Source organism: Balaenoptera borealis (genome assembly GCF_965194805.1).
Source record: "Balaenoptera borealis genome assembly, chromosome: 10".
Taxonomy (NCBI): domain Eukaryota; kingdom Metazoa; phylum Chordata; class Mammalia; order Artiodactyla; family Balaenopteridae; genus Balaenoptera; species Balaenoptera borealis.
The window spans coordinates 111,984,718-112,011,655 of NC_138874.1; the positions used below are offsets into that span (position 1 = coordinate 111,984,718).

Genomic DNA, 26,938 nt, shown 5'->3' on the forward strand with positions numbered 1-26,938 from the left:
CACTTATTGAAGAGGCTGTCTTTTCTCCACTGTATATTCTTGCCTCCTTTATCAAAGATAAGGTGACCATATGTGCGTGGGTTTATCTCTGGGCCTTCTATCCTGTTCCATTGATCTATATTTCTGTTTTTGTGCCAGTACCATACTGTCTTGATTACTGCAGCTTTGTAGTATAGTCTGAAGTTAGGGAGCCTGATTCCTCCAGCTCCGTTTTTCTTTCTCAAGATTGCTTTGGCTATTCGGGTTTTTTGTGTTTCCATACAAATTGTGAAATTTTTTGTTCTAGTTCTGTGAAAAATGCCAGGGGTAGTTTGATAGGGATTGCACTGAATCTGTAGATTGCTTTGGGCAGTAGAGTCATTTTTACAATGTTGATACTTCCAATCCAAGAACATGGTATATGTCTCCATCTATTTGTATCATCTTAATTTCTTTCATCAGTGTCTTATAATTTTCTGCATACAGGTCTTTTGTCTCCTTAGGTAGGTTTATTCCTAGATAATTTATTCTTTTTGTTGCAATGGTAAAAGTGAGTGTTTTCTTAATTTCACTTTCAGATTTTTCATCATTAGTGTATAGGAATGCAAGAGATTTCTGTGCATTAATTCTGTATCCTGCTACTTTACCAAATTCATTGATTAGCTCTAGTGGTTTTCTGGTAGAATCTTTAGGATTCTCTATGTATAGTATCATGTCATCTGCAAACAGTGACAGCTTTACTTCTTCTTTTCCAGTTTGTATTCCTTTTATTTTTTTCTTCTCTGAATGCTGTGGCAAAAACTTCCAAAACTATGTTGAATAATAGTGGTGAGAGTGGGCAACCTTGTCTTGTTCCTCATCTTAGTGGAAATGGTTTCAGTTTTTCACCTTTGAGGACGATGTTGGCTGTTGGGTTGTCATATATGGCTTTATTATGTTGAGGAAAGTTCCCTTTATGCCTACTTTCTGGAGGGTTTTTATCATAAATTGGTGTTGAATTTTGTCGAAAGCTTTCTCTGCATCTATTGAGATGATCATATGGTTTTTCTTTTTTAATTTGTTAACATGGTGTATCACGTTGATTGATTTGCATATATTGAAGAATCCTTGCATCCCTGGGATAAACCCCACTTGATCTTGGTGTATGATCCTTTTAATGTGCTGTTGGATTCTGTTTGCTAGTATTGTGTTGAGGATTTTTGCATCTATGTCCATCAGTGATATTGGCCTGTAGTTTTCTTTCTTCGTGAAATCTCTGTGTGGTTTTGGTATCATGGTGATGGTGGCCTCATAGAATGAGGTTGGTAGTGCTCCTCCCTCTGCTATATTTTGGAAGAATTTGAGAAGGATATGCGTTAGCTCTCCTCTAAACGTTTGATAGAATTCGCCTGTGAAGCCATCTGGTCCTGGGCTTTCGTTTGTTGGAAGATTTTTAATCACAGTTTCAATTTCAGTGCTTGCGATTGGTCTTTTCATATTTTCTATTTCTTCCTGGTTCAGTCTCGGAAGGTTGTGCATTTCTAAGAATTTGTCCATTTCTTCCAGGTTGTCCATTTTATTGGCATATAGTTGCTTGTAGTAATCTCTCATGATCCTTTGTATTTCTGCAGTGTCAGTTGTTACTTCTCCTTTTTCATTTCTAATTCTATTGATTTGAGTCTTCTCCCTTTTTTTCGTGATGAGTCTGGCTAATGGTTTATCAATTTTGTTTATCTTCTCAAAGAACAAGCTTTTAGTTTTATTGATCTTTGCTATAGTTTCCTTCATTTCTTTTCCATTTATTTCTGATGTGATCTTTATGATTTCTTTCCTTCTGCTAACTTTGGGGTTTCTTTGTTTTTCTTTCTCTAATTGCTTTAGGAGTAAGGTTAGGTTGTTTATTTGAGATGTTTCTTGTTTCTTAAGGTAGGATTGTATTGTTATAAACTTCCCTCTTAGAACTGCTTTTGCTGCATCCCACAGGTTTTGGGTCATAGTGTTTTCATTGTCATTTGTTTCTAGGTATTTTTTGATTTCCTCTTTGATTTCTTCAGTGATCTCTTGGTTATTAAGTAGTGTGTTGTTTAGCCTCCATGTGTTTGTATTTCTTACAGATTTTTTCCGTAATTGATATCTAGTCTCATAGCATTGTTGTCGGAAAAGATACTTGATACGAATTCAATTTTCCTAAATTTACCCAGGCTTGATTTGCGACCCAAGATATGCTCTATCCTGGAGAATGTTCCATGAGCACTTGGGAAGAATGTGTATTCTGTTGTTTTTGGATGGAATGTCCTATAAATATCAATTAAGTCCATCTTGTTTAATGTATCATTTAAAGTGGGGTGTTAAAGTCCCCTACTATGATTGTGTTACTGTCGATTTCCCCTTTTATGGCTGTTAGTATTTGCCTTATGTATTGAGGTGCTCCTATGTTGGGTGCATAAATATTTACAATTGTTATATCTTCTTCTTGGATTGCTCCCTTGATCATTACGTAGTGTCTTTCTTTGTCTCTTGTAATAGTCTTTGTTTTAAAGTCTATTTTGTCTGATATGAGAATTGCTACTCCAGCTTTCTTTTGATTTCCATTTGCATGGAATATCTTTTTCCATCCCCTCACTTTCAGTCTGTATGTGTCCCTAGGTCTGAAGTGGGTCTCTTGTAGACAGCATGTATACGGGTCTTGTTTTTGTATCCATTCAGCCAGTCTATGTCTTTTGGTTGGAGCATTAAATCCATTTACATTTAAGGTAATTATCGATATGTATGTTCCTATTACCATTTTCTTAATTGTTTTGGGTTTGTTATTGTAGGTCTTTTCCTTCTCTTGTGTTTCCTGCCTAGAGAAGTTCCTTTAGCATTTGTTGTAAAGCTGGTTTGGTGGTGCTGCATTCTCTTAGCTTTTGCTTGTCTGTAAAAGTTTTAATTTCTCCATCAAATCTGAATGAGATCCTTGCTGGGTAGAGTAATCTTGGTTGTAGGTTTTTCTCTTTCATCATCACTTTAAATATGTCCTGCCACTCCCTTCTGGCTTGCAGAGTTTCTGCTGAAAGATCAGCTGTTAACCTTATGGGGATTCCCTTGTGTGTTGTTTTTTTCCCTTGCTGCTTTTAATATTTTTTCTTTGTATTTAATTTTTGATAGTTTGATTAATATGTGTCTTGGCATGTTTATCCTTGGATTTATCCTGTATGGGACTCTGTGTGCTTCCTGGACTTGATTAACTATTTCCTTTCCCATATTAGGGAAGTTTTCAACTGGAATCTCTTCAATATTTTCTCAGTCCCCTTCTTTTCCTCTTCTTCTTCTGGGACCCCTATAATTTGAATGTTGGTGCGTTTAATGTTGTCCCAGAGGTCTCTGAGACTGTCCTCAATTCTTTTCATTCTTTTTTCTTTATTCTGCTCTGCAGTAGTTATTTCCACTATTTTATCTTCAGGTCACTTATCTGTTCTTCTGCCTCCGTTATTCTGCTATTGATCCCTTCTAGAGAATTTTTAATTTCATTTATTGTGTTGTTCATCACTCTTTGTTTGCTCTTTAGTTCTTCTAGGTCTTTGTTAAACGTTTCTTGTATTTTCTCCATTCTATTTCCACGATTTTGGATCATCTTTACTATGATTATTCTGAATTCTTTTTCAGGTAGACTGCCTATTTCATCTTCTTCTTTTTGGTCTGGTGAGTTTTTACCTTGCTCCTTCATCTGCTGTGTGTTTCTCTGTCTTCTCATTTTGCTTAACTTACTGTGTTTGGGGTCTCCTTTTCGCAGGCTGCAGGTTCGTAGTTCCCGTTGTTTTTGGTGTCTGTCCCCAGTGGCTAAGGTTGGTTCAGTGGTTTGTGTAGGCTTCCTGGTGGAGGGGACTAGTGCCTGTGGTCCGGTGGATGAGGCTGGATCTTGTCTTTCTGGTGGGCAGGTCCACGTCTGGTGATGTGTTTTGGGGTGTCTGTGGCCTTTTTATGATTTTAGGCAACCTCTCTGCTAATGGATGGGGTTGTGTTCCTGTCTTGCTAGTTGTTTGGCATAGGGTGTCCAGCACTGTAGCTTGCTGGTCATTGAGTGGAGCTGGGTCTTGGCGTTGAGATGGAGATCTCTGGGAGATTTTCGCCATTTGATATTATGTGGAGCTGGGAGGTCTCTTGTGGACCAGTGTCCTGAAGTTGGCTCTCCCACCTCAGAGGCACAGCCCTGGTGCCTGGCTGGAGCACCAAGAGCCTGTCATCCACATGGCCAGCCCGCAGTCCCCAGGACTGTCGCGGTTTTGGCCGCTGGGGCCCCTCCAGAGCCAGCAGCCTCAGTGAGGCCGCCCTCCCCTCTGGCTCCGGGGCAGTTCAGTGACGGCGGAGGGAACTGAGACAAGATTTTTCGTCTCTTATTGATTTCATTCTTTTGCTTTCACTGTTGAAGAGTGGAAGCAGGCCTTCCAAGACCTTCGTGGCCTGTTCCTGGTTCACACCCTTGTGGTCCACGTGCATGGCAGCCCAGGAACTGTGCTTCTCCAGCATCGTATTCACCCCCAGTGTGCCAACCCACATCCTTGGGCCCTGCCAATCCTACCTCTTCCTTAGACGTGGCCAACTCCGACTGAGCCTTTCCATTTTGGCTGAGATGTGACGTCCTCCAGGAAGCCTTCACTGGGCACTGCCTGGTCCTGTCTCTCCAAGCCCAGGGCAGGTGTCTGTGGCCTCCGTGTAATCATCCAGCGTTGGGTTGTCATGGTCCGTTCACACATCTGTACCTCATGTGCAGGGCGCAGATGGTGGAGGTCCAGAGGTGAGTAAGTTTCCATCCACCCTTCACCTATTACCTCCCCTGGTAATGAATATCCTTTTGCATACAACGTGGAATACAGTAGCTATTTTCCTTAAAATAAATCCCTGATGTAAAATTGCTGATCAATAGGTATAAATATGTTTAATAGTCTTAATATTCATTGTCGAACTGCTTTACCAAAAAGTGCCTAATTTCCATTCTTCCAATGTATGTCAGAGTCCGCCTATTATCCTGAAACCTCATCAGCACTGAATTAGGAGTCTTTTTAATCTTTGCTGATCTGATAAATGAAACAAGCCCCTCATTTGAATATGCATTCAAGCACAAATCAATTTGAATATTTCCCTATATATTCATTAATCATTTGTACTTTCTTTGTGATTGTCCTAAGTCAAGTTTTATTTCAGTGTGAATAGTTTCTTGATTTGCAAAGTTCTTTATATATTGACTATATTTATGCTGACAATACTTTTTTCCAGTGTATGTTCTGCTCTTTGCCCTTGATTTTTATATTTTAATATCCGTAAGCTTTAAATTGTTATTTAATTAAATATTGCACTCATATCCTTTAGAGTTGTTTTTTTTTTTCCTTTAACTTTATGTTGAGGAAGGACATACATAAAATCTAAGAGGATTGCATCCCATGTAGGTTGCAAAAGATTGCATTTTAAAAGGTTGTTAGTTGAATTTTGGCAACCAAAAACATTGTAGTAAGATACTGCTTCTATGTGGAATCTTAAAAAAAATGATATAAATGAACTTACGTACAAAACAGAAACAGACCCACAGACATCGAAAACAAATTTATGGTTACCAAAGGGGATAGCGGGAGGGGGGCAGTTAATTAGGAGTTTGGGCTTAACATATACACACTACTATACATAAAGTAGATAACCAACAAAGACCTATTGTATAGCACAAGGAACTATACTCAATATTTTGTAATAACCTATAGGGGAACAGAATCTGAAAATGAATAGATATATATGTATAACTGAATTACTTTGCTATACACCTGAAACTAACATAACATTGTAAATCAATGTTCAAAAAAAAAAGAAAGTTAAAGAAAGAAAATTAAAAAGAAAAAAATCCTTAAAAAAAAAAAGAATGTAAGACATCAATTCAAAAGGAATTCTTTGATGCGTTGCTCTGTCAACGGAAGTATCCTCCATGAGTCCTCTTCTGACTTTTGCCCACCACATACAATAAATCTGTATATTCTCGTACCTTAGTAGCTTTAGTTTAAAAAAAATATTTCTTCAACCTACTATAGGCTGGGATTTGTTAGAATAGGACATTCTACTCCACTAAGCCGAGGTTACTAAATGTTTGCTAGAGAGTTATTTTCTCTGTGTTGGAACATTTTACCTTCTTCTCCCAGCATTTCATAACAGTGATGCTTTTCCAGGAACTTAAAAATCTTAGGAGGGAGGAAATAAGGGGAACAGAAATAGGATATTAGTAGACAAACGACTCAAGCTAATGAGTCCTTCTCATCATACAAATATGCTTCAATAACATCCCTCTTCTAAACAGAACTGTCTCTGTCTCCAGTGCTCGCTCGCACCCCACTCATAGCATCTCTCCTCCAAGAGCTGTCTTGATTTGCTGGGTCTACTTCCTCGTCCTTCACTCCCACCCTCACCTGCTGCAGTGGGACTCCTGTCTCCACTCCCAGGGTATCAAGGTGAGCGACTATCCCCAGGTGTCTGAGGACGCCTCCCTTCCTCTTCTTGCAACAGGCACTGCCTGGGTCCAAGTTTCCTTCCCACCTCCCAGCTGCCCCTTCTCCTTCTTCTCTGTGGGATCCCCCTCCTCTTCTCCACCTCAGCACGTTGGGGATACAGAGGGATACAAGGGCTTGGTCCTTGTCTTGCTTTTCTTCCATATCTTCTCTCTTTAGGTGACTCAGTCTAGACTCTAAGTATGTTCTTTGATGTCCAGCCTGAATCCCAGACTTATATCCGATTGCCTTTTTGACATCTCCACTTGAATCTCTAGCAGACATTGTAGAGTTCATACAGACAAGAGAACCTCTTGATATCAGTATCCCCTCACTCCATTATCCCCTGTCATGGGCTGAATAAAGCCCCCTCCCCAAGATGTCCATGTCTTGATTTCTGGAACCTATGAATGTGTTGCTTAACCTGACAAAGGGACTTTGTTAATGGGATTAAATTAAGCAACATGAGACAAGATATTATCCTGGATTATCTGGGTGGCCCAATGTAATCACAAAGGGTCCTTATGAGAGACAGGCTGGAGGGTCAGAGTCAGAGAGAGAGATTAGATGATATTCTGCTGGCTTTGAAGAGGGAGGAAGGGGCCAAGAGCTAAGGAACACAGGCAGCCTCTGGAAGCTGGAAAAGGCAAGGCAAGGATTCTCTCCTACAGCCTCCAGGATTTTAAGATCATAAATTTGCATTGTTTTAAGCCACTAAGTTTATGATAATTTGTTCAAGCTGCAATAGGAAACGTATACATCCACACCACTGAAACCAAACCAAACCAAACGCTGCTTCCTCCTTCCCTCCTCTGCTACCGCCTCCAGATTCCAAAAAGCTTAGGTGTCAGCCTTTCATTAATTTTGTCTCTCATGTTGCACATCTAATAGGTCATCAGCTGACACGCTGAAAGCAAAACAGGTCAATCGTGTTAGAACTGCCTCCTATACAGTCAGACAGCTATTCCGCGGCCCAGGTGAAAACGGCTGAGGTTGGAACTAAGAAAATAGTAGTAGGACTAAGATGGAGGGAAAAGAACATAAAAATTACTTAAGATGTAAAATCCACAGGACTTTGGGAAAGGATGGGGTGAGAGGGCCGAGTGGGTGGTGGGGGGGTACTGGGATGACCAGTGGAGACAGAGAAACGGGCGAGGAAGCCTGTGGGGCAAAGACGTGGAGTCTGGATTCTTCCTGCTGCATCTGAGGTGTGCGTGGACATCATCTGGGCAGAGACCTCCAACATCCCATTGAAGGTGCCGGGGGGCTGAGCTTTCGGGCCAGACGTGGGCCAGGCATGTGATTTGGGCTTCACCAGCAAAGAGGTGGGCGTTCAAAATCACGCCAGAGGACGGGTCCCCAGGGACAGGGTGTGGGATGAGAAGGATACAGCCAAGGGCAGACCCCAGGCCTCCCTCCTTTGGGACCTGGGAAAGGGCGAGGCAGATGAGGAGGAGGCAGGAAAGAAGCCCCGAGGGTGACCAGAGGGCACTAGGAGAGCCCTGGGGTCATGGAGTGAGGTGAGGAGAAGTTCTGAAGAAGGAGAAACAGGGCCGGTACCAAACGCAGCCGAGTTCACAAAGGTCGGCACCAGGAAAGGTCACGGGGCATCATGTGAACGGAAGTAGCAGAGATACAGGCTGACGGCGCGGTGGAGGCGGATGAGAAGGGATGGAGAGAGATGGAGGAGACCACGTGAAGAGGCGCTGCGGGGCCCACGTGTTTCAGGTGGGCGGGGAGAAAGGCATAGTTGCAAGGCTGGTATATTTCACGTGCTGCATTAGGAGTTGGGAAGGAGGGAGAGGGTGGAGACGCAGGAGACAGACTCTTTACACAGGAAACCCTAGAACAATGAAGCCTGGCCCTCCAGGAGCCCCAAAAGTCCAGCAGAAAGGAGAACAGTCTGTAATTATTGAACACTTGTGAGTCAAGTGTTTCTAACCAGGGGCTCCCCTCACTAGCATATTGTAAGGTGACCCTGCCTGTATTAGAACTGCATTTATTCTGCAGTAAAGCGGTATTTGATTTAGGGCCGCAGATAAAGAGGTAAGTGGCAACTGTATTTATACATTGTACTTGGTGTTTTATGATCCTTCTTACACACAATTCTATCCCCAAAGGTTCTATAAAGAAATGAGAAGAGATTAAGCAAGGGGCCACATATCATTGTTATCTTTGTAGGTGCAAGATGAGAAAATAAACACACACCTATTTGACTGTAAAGAAGGTGTAAGCCAGCGGTAGCTAGTCCTCCTGAGAAAAGCCATGAAGGGTCTGATAACCCACAGCAGGCTGAATACAGACATTCCCCAGCTAGCCAGCACCTAACACCCTTCCTACCCAAGGCAAACCACTAGTCACAAGCTCAAGCATGTCATAGAAAAAAGGCTGGAAGGAAGTACACTGACGTGGGATGAGATTATGTGCCATTTCTCTTTTTTTTCTTTTTGCTTTTCCATGTTTTCTATGTTTTATGTCATTATCAGGAGTTGCATTTGTAGCAAGAAAAAATAATAGCTGTTACGATAAGATGCACGTCAACAGAATCTCAAAACTGTTCTTTAATCAGACGTTAAGTGGTTGTGCGATTTTGGTTTGTTTGAAAGCTAGTTAAATTGCTGCTGCCAGCTCCAAATACACAAAGGCAGATGTCACTCTGCAGCGGGGATGATCTGTACAAACACCTGCATGTATAAAGGAAGAACACACTCCTGCTTCTCTTGACTCTCACACGACTGGACACTCAGCACTTCTGACACCAGGTGTGCAGGGCTTTCCCCCCCCAAGCGATTCTCTGTGACACCAGCTGGGTGACCTACAGTTCAATTCAGCTCTGACAGTAGCCAGAGTTAGCTCAGACTCCTCAAGTGAAGGGCTCTGTCTCCCAAGGCTGCCCCCCACCAAGATGCCAATCACAGGTCGAAGGTCCCCACGTTACCTATAACCTCTGTCCAACTCAGCTACAAATTGGAGGTTCCCACAACCCCCCACCCTTGGATTTATTTGCTGGTACAACTCACAGAACTCAGGGAAACACTTACTTACATCTACCAGTTTATTTTATAATAAAGGATAGGATAAAGGATACAGACGAACAGCCAGATGAAGAGACATGTAAGGTGAGGTGTGTAGGGGCTCTGAGTGCAGGGGTTTCTGTCCCTGGGGAGTTGAGATGTGTGCCTCCCCCGCCAGGATGTGGATGGGTTCACCAACCCGGCAGCTCTTTGGACCGCCTACTATTGGGATTTTTTAAAAATTAATTAATTTATTTGTTTTTATTTTGGGCTGTGTTGGGTCTTTGTTGCTGTGCGCGGGCTTTCTCTAGTTGCAGCGAGTGGGGACTACTCTTTGTTGTGGTGAGCGGGCTTCTCATTGTCGTGGCTTCTCTTGTTGCGGAGCACAGGCTCTAGACGCAGGCTCAGTAGTTGTGGCGCACGGGCTTAGTTGCTCCACAGCATGTGGGATCCTCTCGGGCCGGGGATCGAACCCATCTCCCCTGCATTGGCAGGCAGACTCCCAACCACTGCACCACCAGGGAAGCCCTACTATTGGGATTTTTATGGAGGTTTCATCACATAGTATGATCAGTCATTAACTCCATTTCTAGCCCCTCTTCCCTCTCCAGGGAACGAAGGTGGGGCTGAAAATTCCAAGCTTCTAATCACGGCCTGGTCCTTCCGGTGACCAGCCCCCATCCAGGAGCCCACCCAGAGTTGCCTCACTTAAAACAAAAGACACTGCTATCACCCAGGAAATCCCAAGGGATTTAGGAACTCTGCTTCAGGAACTGGAGCCAAAGGCCAAATATTAGAACAAGAGATGCTCCTAGTAGCTTATCACTTCAGAAATTACAAAGGTTTTAGGAGCCCCGTGTCAGGAACTGGGGAGGCAGAGATCAATATCAACATTTTCTGTTATTTCACAGCATGTAAACCACACGATCCAACATACAAACAGAGGCTTAGAAACCAGATCGAATTATATCATTTATAGTTCAACAGTATGACTCTTTTATTATTTTTTGAGTAGCTGGTCTTTGCCAAATAACGGGCTGAGTGCTGTGAAGGCTATGAAGGAAAATACGGTGCAGGTAGTATCAAAATTCAAGACACGCCTGGCCTGGCGGACACAGAAACACACTTGGTTATCCATGCTTCTGCTGGCCCGCTAGGATGCTAAGTCTTTAAAGCATCGATCTGTATTTTCCTCCATCTCTGAAAGGAAGGGGGAGGGAGATCCAAGTGTGGTGGTAGGTCAGCCAGCTCTGGAAAACAGGAATAATTCCCAAAAGAGGGAGGGTTGATGACGCCAATGCTCACCCCAGGAAATAACCAGGATAGTCTGTCCACAGGTCACCGGATGAGGGCTTCAGTGCCTAAAGGAAGTCCCTCAAATCACAGGTGCAGAAGCACGTGGGTGGGAAATCGAGGCCAGGCAGCCTGTGACTAAGGCTGGATGGACTTGGAGGAGAGGGCAGGAGTCGACAGGGAGCTGGAGCTGGGACGGGAAGGATCGGGGACGGTGTCCCTCCACAGGGCCACTGAGTCCAGGCCCGGCCACCACTGGTCGGTGGGTCCCAGGCCAGGGCGAGCCTGAGGAAGTTGTCACCTCCAGGGAGGGACACAGAGCAGCACGAACATGGTCATTCAAAGGCAAGAGAAAAGACACCTGGAGGGAAACAGGACAAGCTCAAGATGCGAGAAGCATCTGATGAGGGCTTGGCGACCCAGCCCGGGGCGGGGGCGAGTCCAGGGGCTCGGGGTCGGCCCACGTGGCTCTGAGCCCAGCCCCTGCACACACTGGCTTCTTGACCTTCCTCAAGAAGTTATGTAAACTTCCCGCATGAGTGTGTCCTCATCTGCGAGACGGGATTGAATGGCCCCACTGGGCTATGGGGCATCGAAGGGCCAAGGCCTGTGGACGCGTAGAGCAATGTTCAGCTCAGATCACGCTCGATAAACATTGTAACATTCATCCATCTCCTTCTCCAGCCTCATCGTCCAATACTGCTCCCCTCCCACTTTCTGCCCTGGGTTTCATTTGAAGGAAAGGGCTCTACTGTTTTAAGAAATGTTTAAAAACAACTGGTTTACATGAAAAATAATGGAAATGTTCAACTAAGGTGGTGGCATCGGGAACCTGAGGGTAAGATTCCAGGACCTGGCAACCTGTTGGATAAGGAGGAGGCAGGGATGCAGGTGAGACAGGGATGCAGGTGAGGCAGGGACACAGGTGAGAGAGGGTTGCAGGTGAGGCAGGGATGCAGATGAGGCAGGGACGCAGGTGAGAGAGGGATGCAAGGAGGCAGGGATGCAGGTGAGAGAGGGATGCAGACGAGGGGAACAAACGGGAGGAGGCGATGGCTGATCTGCTTGTTGGCAGGATGTGGCCAAACCAAGGGGGCAGCGGAGAGTGTGGTGTGTGTAAGGGCAGCTCAGGGGACATCCCCAGTTCGGGGTCAGGCAGTCAGGGAAGTGAGAGCCGGGGCTGCTGTGCGAGGGGCTCAGGCAGGCTGATGGCAGTGCTGGGGTTTAGGTTTCATCCTGAGAGGGAGGAGGCATCACTGTGGGAGGATGAAGAACACATTTGCGATTCAGAAGCAGAGAATGCCTGCAGACTGTGGCCGAGCTCCCAGGGAGAGATGATGGGGCTAGACCGGGTGAGTGGCAGTGGAGACAAGAGAGGGAATCAAGGGATATGCCGAAGACGGCACCAGCAGGACCCGGTGCACGGAGGAAAGGCACGGGCCGATTTGGCTGACTCGTGGGCATCCGGCTTGGACCACGGGTTGATGGAGATGCCGGAGCCCGAGATGGGGGCCCCAGGGATAAAGGTGGGGTAAGGAGAGCAAAACCGCGAGCTCAGTTTTGGATTTACAGAGTCTGAGTGCCTGTGGGACAGCTGAGTATGGACAATCTGGTTTCCAGAGATTTCTGGACTGTTCTGGAACTCCAGAGAAGTGGGAGCCGGAGACACAGGTCTGTGTGTCATGTGGACAAGTGTAGAAAGGGAGGAGACTGCAGCCGAGGAATACCCTGAAGAGCACCAGCCTGGAGGAGCCTTGGGAGGGTCTAGGGAGACATCAGATCACAGAGGAGGGAGAGAACCCCAGGGTGTGGCATCGCCCAGGCCCAGGGAAGGGGCTCTTCCGGGGGTGGTGGCCATGGGAGCATCCGCCCTGGGACAGGCAAGAGCGGGCGTTGTCTGCAGAGAATCTAAAACAATTCAAACTGACCAGAACCACTCTGCTTCTTATTATGGCCGTGCGTGGCAATTCTAGGCAGTGTCGGTGATAAAACTTCCCGGCGCCCAGCAAACCTCTCCCACAGCCCTTCGCCCTGGCCTCCCATTAGCCACTGCATTTACTAACACACTTCCCAACACTCTTTAAAGAAATACCCTCTTGGTGTATTTAATGTGGAGATCTTCTTCAAAGTGCCTGACTTCCTTTTCTGGACTATGAGAAATGCATAGCCCACTGTTTTATTCTTTGCCTTGGCTATTAGAACGCTACAGGAATTTTTGGCTGGTTTGCTGGTCTGCAAGGACAAAGTTAGCTACACAAAAGATGCTCCTCCAAAGCATACCTGTTAAAAAGGCATTAAGATGGTTTTATTCGTATGAATTCAATTTTGGTTCTTTTTCAGGAGTCCACGTAGTATGTAAAAGGAGATCCTTCAAAATTCTTGCTACCACGGTATTTTAAGTTATAATCTGAAAGTTTAAGATATAAGCCCCCAAATATATAGAACATTCTAGAAATTAACACAAGAACATGGAATTTACTCTCTAGAATAGGAATCTGTGTGGCATTATGCTTAAATATCGATGTCACTACTTCTTCCAGTCAATAGCTCATTTCAAAAACCTGTAGTTACTATCTTCTTGGTAAAGAGCCACAAAAAATAGGAACTCCTTTTCTCCCTCAAAAATCTTAACTTGGTTTCTGAGGGCAAACTTGAAATTTCACTGGCACTCCTTCTGCCCTTCTACATTTTTTCCCCTTTTCTTTTATAAAGAGGATTTGCTTCAGAGACCATGCAGACAAATGAATTATTCATAGACAAAGAGATAAAATAGAAGGTTTCCAGGACTGAAATATTTAGGCCTCAGGTTTTATGAGTTTGATCACATTGACTAAGTGGGCACCTTGGGAGCTGAAATTAACCAAAATTAAGATGTAAAAACTGTGTCTACATTTTTTTTTAATTATTTTTTTGGGGAGAGTAGAGGAGAAACAATCCCAGCAACAATGTCAGTTGAAAGACTAACTTGATGCCGAACTAATTCAAACAGCATTAGTTGGACACATAATTTAACAATGTTTTTTTAGCTAGAGGTAGGACAGGAAAACTACAGAGATAGAAGTTTCATAGGAAAAATATCACTTTCCATGAATCTGTGCTATTACGTCCTATAGAGAGGGCATGGGTAGATAAAGCCTTTCCTTTAAGACATAATGTAACAGTGAAGCTCTGTTGAAAAGTTCATCAACAGGATCGGCAGGCCACCTCTCACTGCATTTGCAAAATCTGTCTTTGGATTTCCAACCATCCGCCTTCTGGACCAATGGGGCTGTCCAGCCCAATGGGTAACTCAGAGCTTCTGTTCACCGGGAACAGACACCATGTTTCTAAGATAATGGCTGTGGGGTGTGACACGTGCTTTTCAGAAGTTAGTTTAAAGCACACAGTATCTATTTCGCTCTGTATTTTCTCTATGAGGAAACAAAGGTCATCTGAAAAGGACGAAATACAATAGAATTCTTCCCCGTGGATCTAAGGAGGGATGTAGCGTGTGGCTGAAACTTTTTCATCTCCGTGCCGGACTCCTGAAACCTTGTGAGGTTGAAGAGGACCATTCACTTCATTTGGAACTGTCTGATCACGTATTCGTGAGTTTCTTTTTTTTTTAATCTTTTTTTTAATTGAAGTATAGTTGATTTACAATGTTGTGTTAATTTGCTGCTGTACACATATATACGTTCGTTTGCATATTCTTTTCCATTACGGTTTACCCCAGGAGATTGGATATAGTTCCCTGTGCTCTACAGTAGGACCTTGTTGTTTATGCATTCTAAATGTAATAGTTTGCATCTACTAACCCCAAACTCCCAGTCCATCCCTCCCACGATTTTCTAATGGCAATAAGGATCTGGTCCTTGTCTAAAGAAAGGCCAGCAGCTCCCCCCGAGGTGGGCAGGTGGGGGCTGTGTGGGAGGGGCACCGGGATTTTACCGAGGATTTTACACTCAGTTGCTGGGTGTCCCTGCTGTCTGGTGCCTCCCACCCTGTCCTCCTCCTCCACCCTTCTAAGCCCCATTCAGGCAGCACGTCTCCAGAACACCCGCCCCGGCTTCTGCCCCGAGCGGGCTCAGACCCCCGTGCCGGGCCTGTTCTGGCACGTGTCCACCCTGCCCGCTGGCACACACGCCGCTCAGCAGGGGGCGTCCCATCTGCTCTGCAGGGACCAGCCCGAAGGCAGAGCCCTGGCTCAGCACCTCGCACTCAGACAAAGCCTGGGGTGTCCACTTCTAAGGACTCTGCACTAGCTGAAGAAGAGTTATACAAGTCACACACACCCTTTGTAAACACTCATTTGACGGCACAGCGGTGAACACTGTGGGTGCAGGTGACGGATGGTGGACGTCGGCCCCTAAGAGGAGAGAGAAACTGAGCTCTGTGATCTGAGCTTTCGTGGGCACGACGAGATGTTTGTGATTTAAACAGAGTTACTGATGTCAGGAAATCTCTGGGGTGAGTGTCAGAGGCCCCTAGGGGTCTGTCAAGTGTTGTGACACGGAGACAACCCACTCCCCATGGCTGGCTGGAGGGGCTCATGTCCTTGCCTGAGACATCAGAGCAACCCCACGGGGGCGCAGCTCCCTCTCCTGGGGCTGGGCTGACGCAGGCCCCAAGGCCAGACATCGGCCACCACCTGGAGGGAACTTTCGGAAGGATTTGACATCCTGGCGCTAAATGAGCTTTGGTTTTCTCACTATACTTGACATGGGGTCACGTTACTTTTCAACAGCAGGTGTGCACAATTAAGGGACCACAATTAGCATCCCCACGGCCCTGCCTCTCCACACCCGCTCTGAGCCTTTCCAGGGAACAGCCAGCACCCAACAAATGTCCTGAAGATGCTGTCCCAGGGAAAGGGCCAGAACTCTCCAGCCTCGGGGGCGGCCAGTGGCAAAAGTCTAAAGACGCACTTATTTCCTAGGACCTGCGGGCTCCATACGGGCACGGAAGGAAGCGCCATACTTTGCAGGAGGCCTGGGCGCCATATTTGTTTCCACCTTCACTGTGTGTCTTAGGAATCTCTCCTACTTCTCTGGGCCACGTACTGGGCCCAAAAGGCTGGAGAGGGAGGTTGTAACACCATGGGCAGTAATTAGAGTGAATTTGGGGCTATTTCCTACACCAGTGCTTTCCAAATTTGAGTAAGCATCAGAATCACCTGGAGGGCTTGTTAAATCTCAGATTGCTGACCCCCGGCCCCAGAGTTTCTGACTCAGGAGGTCATGGGTGGGTCCTGAGAACTGGCATTTCCACTAGTTCCCAGGTGCTGCCGCTGCTGCTACTCTGGGGACCACTGTCCTGGATGCAGGTGCCCACGTGGATACTGACTGAGTCCACATATCGATCCAGCCAGGCCCTGGAGGTGAAGTAACAACGACAAAAATCGTGCTGTCAATGGCGATTACAGGTAATGGAGGAGGTGGACATAAAATAAAGAGACACACAGTTATAAATTATGAAATCTGCTGTAAAGGAAAAGAAAGGGGAGCAGGAGGAAAAAATAAGGGGTGGGCTGGCCTGTTTCAGACACAGCGGTCAACTGTCTTCTTTCGACATTTAGGCTGAGGCCCGAAGGCCCAGGAGAAGGCAGCCAGGCAGGCAGTAGCTGGAGGCAGAACTTTCCAGGCAGAGAACAGACCCTGAGATGGAAAGGACACATATTTGAGAACTGAGAGAAGAGCGGCTGGACCCCAGTAAGTGAGCAGCTGGCAGCAGGATACCAGCCTGGAATGTCCTGAAAGGTCAGGATCTTCAATGTTATTTCACCAGCAACGAGCAGCCTCTGCTTTACTTGCTGCAGCTGCCGCTAGGTCACTGCTATGCCTCTATTTCAGAGCAAACGACCTTACTTTGTTGGTTTGCCGGGGCTTACGCCGAACTCTTTGGAACAAAATTTAGAGTGGCCTCAGAATGTCCTTCAGTCACTGATGAATGGATAAGCAAAATGTGCTGTATCCATGCAATGGAATATTACTCAGTCTTAAAAAAGGAATGGAATTCTGACCCACGCTGCAGCACGGTTGAACCTTGAAAACAGGCGGAGTGAAAAAAGCCAGACACGAAAGGCCACATAGTGTATGATTCCATTTAGAGGAAATGTCCAGAATAGGCAAATCCACAGAGACAGAAAGATGAGTGCTTGCCAGGGGGTGGGGGAGATGGACGATGGGAAACAGGAAGTGACTTTAATAGGTATGCGGTTTCTTTGGGGGGATGATGGAAATGTACTGGCATGAAATCGTGGTGATGAGTGTACAGCTTTGTGAAAATAGTAAAAACTGCTGACACTGTACACGTTACAAGGGTGAATTTTATGTGATGTGAATTATACATCGATCAGAAAAATCATAACTAGGAAGTAAAACTGTCTTCTAAAAAAATGTCATTCAGGAAATGGTGTCCTCCCATCTCTTAGAAACATGACTCTGTTCAAAACTGCAGCGTCTCTATCTGGGGCCACATCTCTTCCACCTGACAAGCTTGCGTGCATCGGGTCAAGGTTCAGTCTACTCTTTGGAAGACACGTAGAGGCCACGACAGGAAGCGGCTCAATCCTGTCCCTCACTTGCCTGGGAGGCCCTGGCAAGCCCCTGGAAAAGCAGATATGTTTAAGGCCAGGGTAAACTGAGTCTGAACCCTGACTGGTACTCATTGTCTGTGTGGCCCGGGGCAAGCTGTGTAAGCCTTTCTGAATCGTGTCCTCATCTATAAAATGGAGAAAGAACGCTTGCGAGATTACTATACGGGTTAGTGACAACACATGCGCAGAATAAAAAAGAGCAACAGATACGTAGTAAGTCGTGCGATTAATCGTCTTGTTGGTACGCTCTACGGTGTCTTGGTAGTTAGTGCATTTTATAAACGCCCTTTGGAATCCCTCATGGCACAGAAAGAGCTGGTGGGGGGAATACTTTGTAAAACACAGCATATTTTTTCAAATCCAATAATCATCTCCTGACATACATGTTTGGAATCTTAGACTGATTCCCCCCCATCCCCCTCCCATTACGTGCGTATGTCTGCCTGCTTCAATTCATGCTTGTAAAGCTCTGTTTCTGAAAAGTTGCATGCAAATCGGATTTTTACAATTCTGATAATATTTTCCCATTGTTCCACATTATATGCTCAGGGGTGATTTATCTTCATTTGTGATTCATTTTCAATTGGCAGCAGCTCCAAACACTTTAGTTTTAAGCCTCTTTTTTCCCCAGACTCTGTCAAGTTGTAAAAAAGTACTTTAAAATACCCTGGACATTTGAAGGAACCCCCATTCACCTATTCTGTAAAATACAACTTTTACTTCTAAGGCTTTTTCTACAAGCAGGGGATTGAGTTGTATTTCTGGTTCGGCAGTCAACACTGAACAGGCTTGCTTATTTTCCACTGAAATTCCCGAAAGACTTTCCAAATCAAGGCAAAATGATGCAACGTTAAGTACAACGTAAGCAGTTCTGGCATAGCATGGGGGAGGGGGGAGGGGGTCCCCCCTCCGTGAGATTGTATGAGCACAGCGGTCTGTAAATCACGAGCTTCCCCCTCATCTGTCCACAGTGGGTCCCCCACAAACCCTCGGACAACACGCTGAGCAAACCCCTTTAACGAAGACCCATTCAGCTTTACTTGAGTTGAAGTAGGTACAGAGGTTCTCTCTCTCGATTTTCTATATAAACAACAAACAAAGCGATGGCTGGTGTCCCCAGGCTCCTCAGGGTCCCAAGATGCCTACGTCTGGGCAGAAAGGAGGAGACGCAGTCAGACTCCCAGCTCTGGGCTTAGTCATGGTGAGAAACAGCGCTTGTTGGCTCCTTCTGATGCCTTGTTTTGACATCACAGAGTGCTGTGGACTTTTAGGATCTCAGGGAAGGGCACATTCCTTTCTCCACATTAAAGCTGTCCCCCGAAAGGGACGTGACCCAGCCGAGGCCGTGACACTGGGGCAAGGACAAGCAAGCCCAGGGGGTGGTCCCCCGTCCACCCGCGTGGGACTGGAGTGACTTCATCCTTTTGCTTTTCCCCTTAGACCCATTCATCCCGTCTGCAAGCGCAGAGCATCTGTGTGTGGTGGCTGCAACACGTCGCGGGGAGGGGGCCAGGAGGACCGCGTCGCTGGACCAGCAGCTTTTGAGTGAGCAGCACCAAGGCTGCCCTCTGTATGGGAGACCCCGGCGTGCGGGTCCCATCCCTAGGAGCTGATGCCACCGGCTATCAAATCCTCATCAGAAGTCTCGTGCCCAACTCGTAATTGTTTAAGCAGCATAGACGTAAAATTGATAGTAATTATGGATTGCAATCTTGGGTGTTCAATTATAACCAGAGTGAACATTTACTGATTTCTTACTCTGTCCCAGGCACTGTGCCAAGCTCTCTTCATACATCAACTTATTTAATTCTCTTGGCTCCCTGTGAAGCAGAGACTAATATTATCCTCAGCATGGACCAGTGGAGAGCAACTTTCTGTGTGTGCGGGGGGGAGGTCATTTAGGCAAAATGAAAACATTTATGGGATGCATTTTTCACTTTCAGGGTAAATATATTTTTATTGACTTCTTTTAGGGGGCATAAAAGTGGAACTTTGCTACAGATACCTGCTTTATGAATAGAATACTAACGAGAAAACATACTCTGCTTTTTAGACACTTGTGTGCAAATCTCTAGGCATTTGGGAGAAATAGCCGAATGGAAGCAGGTTATAACATCTTTTGCCCTAGAATTAGACCGTGGGCTATTTTGCAGAGCTGGGAGGGCTTCTGACTGCCCTGAGATGGTACAGACATGGATACTGGGTAATTTAAGACTCAGCCTCAGTGACTGTCCTCTACAAATAAGCTCTTTTAAATTCTAGAGTAAACTAGTTGAGAAGAGATTTGTAGCTTTATTAAAATCTGGTGAAAGGCACAGTACCAACTGGATCAGGCTGGGGGCAGAGGGTTTCTGTTGCTCAAATTCTAGTCATTTCCAGACTCCTACTCATGTTTTGGCAACTTTGTGATTAGAGCCCAAGGGTTCAGCCTTAAAACTGTGGCTCTGATGGTCTTAAGTTCTTAGAAATGCCATAAGAGATATCTAAACGACTCATCAAGAATGTGATATACAGCCATGCGCATACCATGAAGCCAACATTGGTAGAATTCACAACTGCCCGGCATGGTCTTTGTCTTCCTTCAGCTTACACAAAGTCCTGGGAGATAAGACCAATAGGGAAAGACAGCTGGAGAGCACACCGGGGTCTTCGCCAGGCTGTGTACCAGCTGTATTTGAATGGTAAGTGCAGACAGCATGGAAGAGGGGGGAGGGTACAGATGGTGAAGAAGCACAACTCCTATAGAGGCAGAGAAAAGAGGGGCCACGAGGAACCCACACGTGTGGGAATGGGCCCAGGGTTTTCTGGAAAACTTGGACTGACTGTGTACTGCGGAATCATGGTAAATACAGTGGAAAGTTGGGACTGGATAAACCAGTTTATAGGGACCCAATGCTGTTCCTTCAGCAGGAAGGGGTCACTGAACATTTCATTCAATTGGTGTTTATTGGCATCTATTACTTTACAGGTCTGGGGCTGGGGATTCAAAGGGAAGACATTGTATGTCAGATCCCATGTAGTTCATACTCTGTGAGTATGAGCCGGCCTATTAATAGATGTAATAAAATACATGTGCTATGATAAAGATGTACGGATCAAAAGAAGAGGAAACATCCTATCTGAGTTGGGACAGGGGTAGGGGGACTGCAGATTAAACAGGAAACACTTTTGAAGGTTACATCGGAGTTGTACATTAAAAAAGAATAAGTGGATGCTAATTCACCAGGCAAAGGTGATGACTGCATTCTAGACAAGAGAGCTGTATGAGCAGAGACATGGAGGTGTCAATGTCCAGGCATGTTTGAAAATGAAGGGTAATTCCATTTAAGTGAAACCGAGTGTATGTGATCTGAACGGGGGTGGCCCTGAGGTGGAAGAGGATGGCGAGCAGCAACACAGATGAACAGGGAGCCTGGAGTCATGACACTAAGGGACTTACGAGCTCTCCTACAGAACCAGGATTCCCCTTCCCAGAACAGGGGGACCATGAGAGGTGAGTGCATCACAGTGACGCGCTGTGCTTGAGAATGAACACTCAGCTGGCAGGGAGAAGACAGAGGGAGGGCCATGGCAAGCCTCAGATTCTAGTCTGGCTTCTTTATAAGATAAATCGGTAGTAGGAAATTTCTGGAAGGTTGTCTAGCAGACTGTTGAAAACCCAGGTGTGCAGGATGCAAATCTGGAACAGGGCAAGGAAGAGGAAGGACATACCCAAGAGAGACTCTGAAGGAAGAAATGTGAGCACTGAGACCAGATCTAGAAAGTGAAAAAAAAGTTCCCGCCAGCCTGAGAAGAAGGGATTGCAGTTGGGAATGAAAGCCCATTAAGCGGAGCTGGGGGAGACTAGGAAATCATGTTTGGAGGGCCTGGCTTTGGGAGGCTAATGGGACATCCCTGAATGACTGGGCAGTGAATGGTAGGTCAGGACTGGGCATTTATTTTGGAATCGCTGGTACTGGGAGACAGGTCCCAGAGAAAGCCTACGAATTAAGACCCCAGGGCTGAGAACTGAGTGCCTTGGCACCCATCCACACGTAGAGGCCCAAGGAGAAAGAGAAGCAAGTAAAGAGAATTAGTAGTGCGACAGGCTGGGGACACTGGGGAAAAGATCACTGTGGAAGAGAGTACAGGGTACCCTCAAGGAGAGGGTGACAACAGGGACACAAGGAGAGAGTGGATTGAGAAAAAAGTATTGGATTTGACAAGAAAATGGTCCACCCTTTGGGACCTCTGAAGGGGGGTGGGAGGTATGAGAGGAAAACGGATGGAGAAGAGGGAGGCCAGCAGAGCCTACAGGCATGCAGAGTTTGGCTATAAGATAAGAAAAGTCTGGGGATGGATGGATGGATGGATATGGATTTTTCTTTAACAGTGGAGGTATCAGAGCATATGTAGAAGTCAAATGGAAGGAATAAATGGAGAAGGACCTAGGAAAGATGGTAAAAACAAAGAAAATAAATAAGGACACAGAATCCTGGAGCTCAAAGAAAGGGATAAATAGGAACTAATATACAGGCAAAAAAATGGCCCCAGGGACAAAATGATAGCCCTCTTTCTCAGAAATTGAGAAAAGGATGAAAAGACATCTGCAGGGATGGTGATCTATTCATGCAAAGGTAAGAGGAGTTGCTTAACTCTCCATTTTATTTTGAACCTGTTATAAAACATCTCAGATTTAATTGTTCTATCCTCAAGGAAATGCCTACAGACGACCCAAGGTAAACTCTACTAATAGCCAAGCCATCCACGCAGGTACATATTTAAGCTCTTATTTTTCTAAAGCAAAAAAGAAATGCCACTTGATATTTAAATGAAAATAGTTTCAAAATTGTATAAAATCATTTCTCTTTGGAAAATAATGCCAATTATCCTTTAAAAGATCTGAAAGTGGTTCCTCAGAAAACCCTTTCTGGGTCAAACCTCAAACCATTGATCTCAAATCAACTTCACTGTATCTTGAGTCAGAATGCCAGGAAGTTTAAAGGGAATCAAGTGCCTGCTTTATTTATGCATTACCACCTTTGGAGATGGTTTTAAAAGATCACTGTATACAATACTCGGGATTACAATACTCTTCTCACCCTTTTTCCTAGACAAAATAGCCTGGATTCCACTCAAGTACAATGTCAACAAAACCAGCAGTGAGAAAAATTTCACAGCAACTGAGATCCTAAGCAAATTTCGCTCACGTATCACAGTAGTAGTAGGAACTTGGAAGCCCTAATCCACTCAACGGTTACCATCAGATATTAGGAGAGAGCTTGCCATCAGTGACGCACGGGCAATCCCAACGTCCGAATTGGTCCTGAGAAACTCAGGTGCTCTCTGGCCCCAGTCATCAGGAACTGATGGCATTCCAGAGCCAAAGAAGAGAGTGAATCATTTACGACAAGGCTGGGCGCCAACCTTGAGTATAAGTCACCAACCAAGAATTCTTTGCTCTTATCTAGTTTTTGGTACTAGTAAAAACGTCAAGCATGAATAATGAGTGTGCGACGCTAAAAATACTTCTCAAATCAGCATGGTGGCAACAAACAGATCATACGGTCAGCTCACAGAGGCCATAACTTCACCTCCCTTTCTGTCTAGCCATTCACTAAAACTCCGAGGAATTAAAAACAAAGCCTGTTTCCTGAGCCTTCACTGTGACCCAACGACTCAGGGACAGGCTTTTTGAGCTTTGTAATTTCTTCAAACCAAAGACTTGAGAATCAGAAGGGTCTCTGAGGGCCCGGATGGCAGCGGGCCCTGGCGGAGGATTGCAGGAGAAAGCATCAGACGCGGGTTCAAGTCCCAGGCCCTACCCACCTCACCACTGAAATTACTTTGTATTTCACTCTGAGTCATGGCTCCTACACATGTTATTTTTATTTTTATTCTTATACAGTGTTTAAAGGTTACTCTCCATTTACAGTTATTACAAAATATTGGCTCTGTTTCCCATGTTGTAGAATACATCCTTGAGCCTGTCTTACACCCAACAGTTTGTACCTCCCACTCTCCCACCCCCAGTTTGCCTCTCCCACTGGTAACCACTAGTTCTCTATATTTGTGAGTCTGCTTCATTTTTGTTATATTCACTAGTTTGTTGTATTTTTTAGATTCCGAACATAAGTGACATACAGTATTTATCTTTCTCTGTCTGACTTATTTCACTTTGCATGATACCTTCCAAGTCCATCTATGTGGCTGCAAATGGCAAAATTTCATTCTTTTTTATGGCTGAGTAATATTCCATTGTATATATGTACCACATCTTCTTTATCCATTCACCTGTTGATGGACACCTAGGTTGCTTCCATACCTTGGCTATTGTAAATAATGCTGCTGTGAACATTGGGGTGCATATATCTTTTTGAATTAGTGTTTTTCACATATTCTTTTTAGAATAAGGCCTAATCTATGTGCCAGCTTTTCATCTAGGCACTGGGACTCAGAAATGAACAAAACCAGCAAAATTCCCCACGCGACAGCACTTAGCACAGAGGCTAGCACATCATAAATGATCATTTCTGTCTTTCCTTCTGCCTCTGACTCTGAACCAGGACACACAAATGCTACTACGTCATTACTGGGCCCTCCCCCGAGGCAGCTCACTTTTGTTTGTTGAGCTGTAATCACACGTGCACCCCTCGATTTCTCTGCTTATACTTTGTATTTTCCACTCGCTGGTCCATTGCAACCCTCGGTGGCCAATCAGAAGACATCTCTGCCCTCTGACAGGCTCGTCAACATGTAAAGACATTTCAGTATTTTTGACCATTATCGAGAGTGTATCACAAGCGAGGCACTGTTCTAAGTGCTTCTCAGCTATTTACTTATTTCCTTCCCGGAACCACCCATTGGGTCCAATTACTACCCCTAGTTGACAGTTTGAGGAAACAGAGGCACAGAGCAGTTAAGTACTCTGCCTGAGACCACACAGCTTGTGTTTCTCCTAAGTCTTGCCTCCTACAGGTGAAAACGTTCCCGTTCTTTCTTTCCAATTGGCTCTGGAAGACATTTTCTTCCTCTGTAATCAATTTCCCCTCCTAATATCTAGCCACTCCTGACAGTTAATGGAGTCAAATCAAACCCTACTCCCCACCACCTCTAGAGGGGTGTATTTAAGTTTGTGGGTTGGGGGGAAACGGAGGACTTACACACTTGTAGAAGGGCTTTGGAAAGCCAATGCCACAAGGAGCCCTTGCCTACAATGTAATTAAACTTCAGGAGCGCTAAATGCTTACATGGCTGAATTCACTTTCTTCCACTTGAATTCACTGAGCATTTTGTTTTGCGCCCGGGACATGTGGACCCACTGCTTTGACTGGTCACTATAGGGGCACATGTCATGGTCCCCCATTCAACTATAACTTCCTCAAAGGTAGGACTCTGCTTAGCACAGGGGCTTATGGGCTATAGACCACCAATAAATGTGGGCAGGAAGAACTAGAAAGGGGAGAATGAATGAGCAAAAATCTGGTGTGTGGCCAGATCCCACCTTCCACCAGGGCAGGGGCTCCCATCCACCTGGGGTGACAGAAGATGAGCACACTGACCACGGGCCCTTCAAAGTTCCTGGATGAGGTTTCCTGTCCCGGGATAACCGCAGAGTGTATAAACACGGACCCAGGGACCCACTAAACCTAAAAACACTCCTCACAAGCTAACCCTCACCAGGGCCTGCCTTTACTTAAAGGAACCAGCATTTAGGAGATATGACCTGAGGGTAAACAGCTCTGCCTAAGACAGACCACTGGGGACAATGCAGGCTGACGTTTTGTTCACATTTATTGGGAGGGATCCTGTGTGTGTGTGTGTGTGTGTGTGTGTGTGTGTATGTGTGTGGGGTAGGCAATTTCATCAAATGTCCAGTAATGAGGATTTTTAGAAAGGGAATATTTTGATGCTCTTTTATTGTATCATATGTGTTTCTCAAATTTTTAAAAAGAAGGTTTAATCCTTCAGGACTCTTACATTGATTGATTGATTGATTTACCATTTCTTTTTTTTTTAATTGAAGTATAGTTGATTTACAATGTTTTGTTTGTTTCAGGTGTATGGCAAAGTGATTCAGTTATACATGTATATGTACACACACATATATATATTCAGTTATACATATATATGTATACATATTCTTTTTCAGATTCTTTTCCCATATAGGTTATTACAAAATATTGAGTATAGTTCCTTGTGCCATACACTAGGTTCTTGTTGGGAATCATACTTATTTTATTATTTTTTTTTAAATAAAATAAATTTACTTATTTATTTATTTTTGGCTGCGTTGGATCTTCGTTGCTGCGCATGGGCTTTCTCTAGTTGTGGTGAGTGGGGGCTACTCTTCGTTGCAGTGCGCAGGCTTCTCATTGCAGTGGCTTCTCCTGTTGTGGAGCACGGGTTCTAGGCATGCGGGCTTCAGTAGTCGTGGCTTGTGGGCTCTAGAGCGCAGGCTCAGTAGTTGTGGCACATGGGCTTAGTTGCTCCGCGGCATGTGGGATCTTCCCGGACCAGGATTCAAACCTGTGTCCCCTGCATTGGCAGGCGGATTCTTAACCACTGTGCCACCAGGGAAGTCCCGAAACTCATATTTAAACAGCATTTTTCTGATTATTTTTCTGGGGGTGTGGATGGGGAATTAAAACAGTGAACTCCAACAGGGACAAAAAAAAAAACTTCTTGAAATTTTGGAGTCATCATTAGCTTTTTTTTTCTTTCCAAACTGAAAGTTTTATCATGTAAATTCACATGCAATTGTCAAGCAATAATACATAGAGATTCTCTGTATATCTGTACATTTTTCCCAGTTTCCCTCAATGGTAACATCTTTGCAAAACTGCAGTATGATAACATCACAGTCAGGATATGGACATTGATAGATTCCACTGATCTTCAGATTTCCCATGTTAATTGTACTCATTCGTGTGTGTGTGCATCCTGTTATTTAGAATAGCTTATATTATTGATCTGCTATCAATAATTCCGATTTATACTTGTTCATACACACTGCTGATTTTTCAGCTCTTTACAGGGTGGCAGGCATGGTGTCAAGAACTTCATGTGCGCCAGGTAAATTAATCGCCATAACCCTCTTGCCTTGTTCTTCTGCTAAGAGAAACTCTGCCTCCCCCACTGGCCAAAGAAAGTGCTTTGTTCTCCTCCAGCCCAAAGGTGGGGAAGTGACTTAATGGGCCTATCAGATACTCTTTCTGAAATACGACACTGACAGGATGACACAAGGACTGGACTTATCACATCCTGACAAGCTTGCCCACCGGTCCTCCCAACGAGATCCGAGTGGCCCTGGTGTTTGTCCTGTCTCAGATCTGGTTCTTTGTACCTTCCTCTCATCCTGCCAGCTACTCCACGTCCTTCCTTTACATCCCCTTTCTGCTGAAGTCAACAGAGTCTGTTTCCGTTGCCTGAAATCAAAGAAACCTGTCAGTTGAGTGGCGTGCTGTGATTATGTCCTCTCTTTAGAAGAGGAAGCAGCCTATGGAAGTCGGGGAGCTGCCCCAGGTCATGTGGCTAAGAAGGGGCAGAGCAAGGACACAGAGCAGCCTGCCTGATTAAAGAGCCGCTGCTCAAGGCAACGAGCTAAGTGCCTCCTC

General features: G+C 45.1%; 1 protein-coding gene and 1 long non-coding RNA gene across 4 annotated transcripts in view; one reads left to right on the forward strand and one right to left on the reverse strand.

Moving 5' to 3' along the window:
- Positions 1-26,938, reverse strand: part of ADAM12 (ADAM metallopeptidase domain 12) — a 387,856-nt gene that overhangs the window by 215,072 nt on the left and 145,846 nt on the right. The gene's annotated exons all lie outside the window — the stretch shown is intronic.
- LOC309635417 lies at positions 11,631-25,151 on the forward strand. Of its 3 annotated transcripts, none has more exons than XR_014248828.1 (5): positions 11,631-11,656; positions 11,691-11,712; positions 11,763-18,543; positions 18,783-20,023; positions 22,436-25,151. It is a non-coding gene; the product is annotated as an uncharacterized lncRNA (long non-coding RNA). The 3 variants fall into 3 exon arrangements; XR_014248829.1 differs by having other exon boundaries at positions 11,763-18,392; XR_014248827.1 differs by having other exon boundaries at positions 11,763-20,023.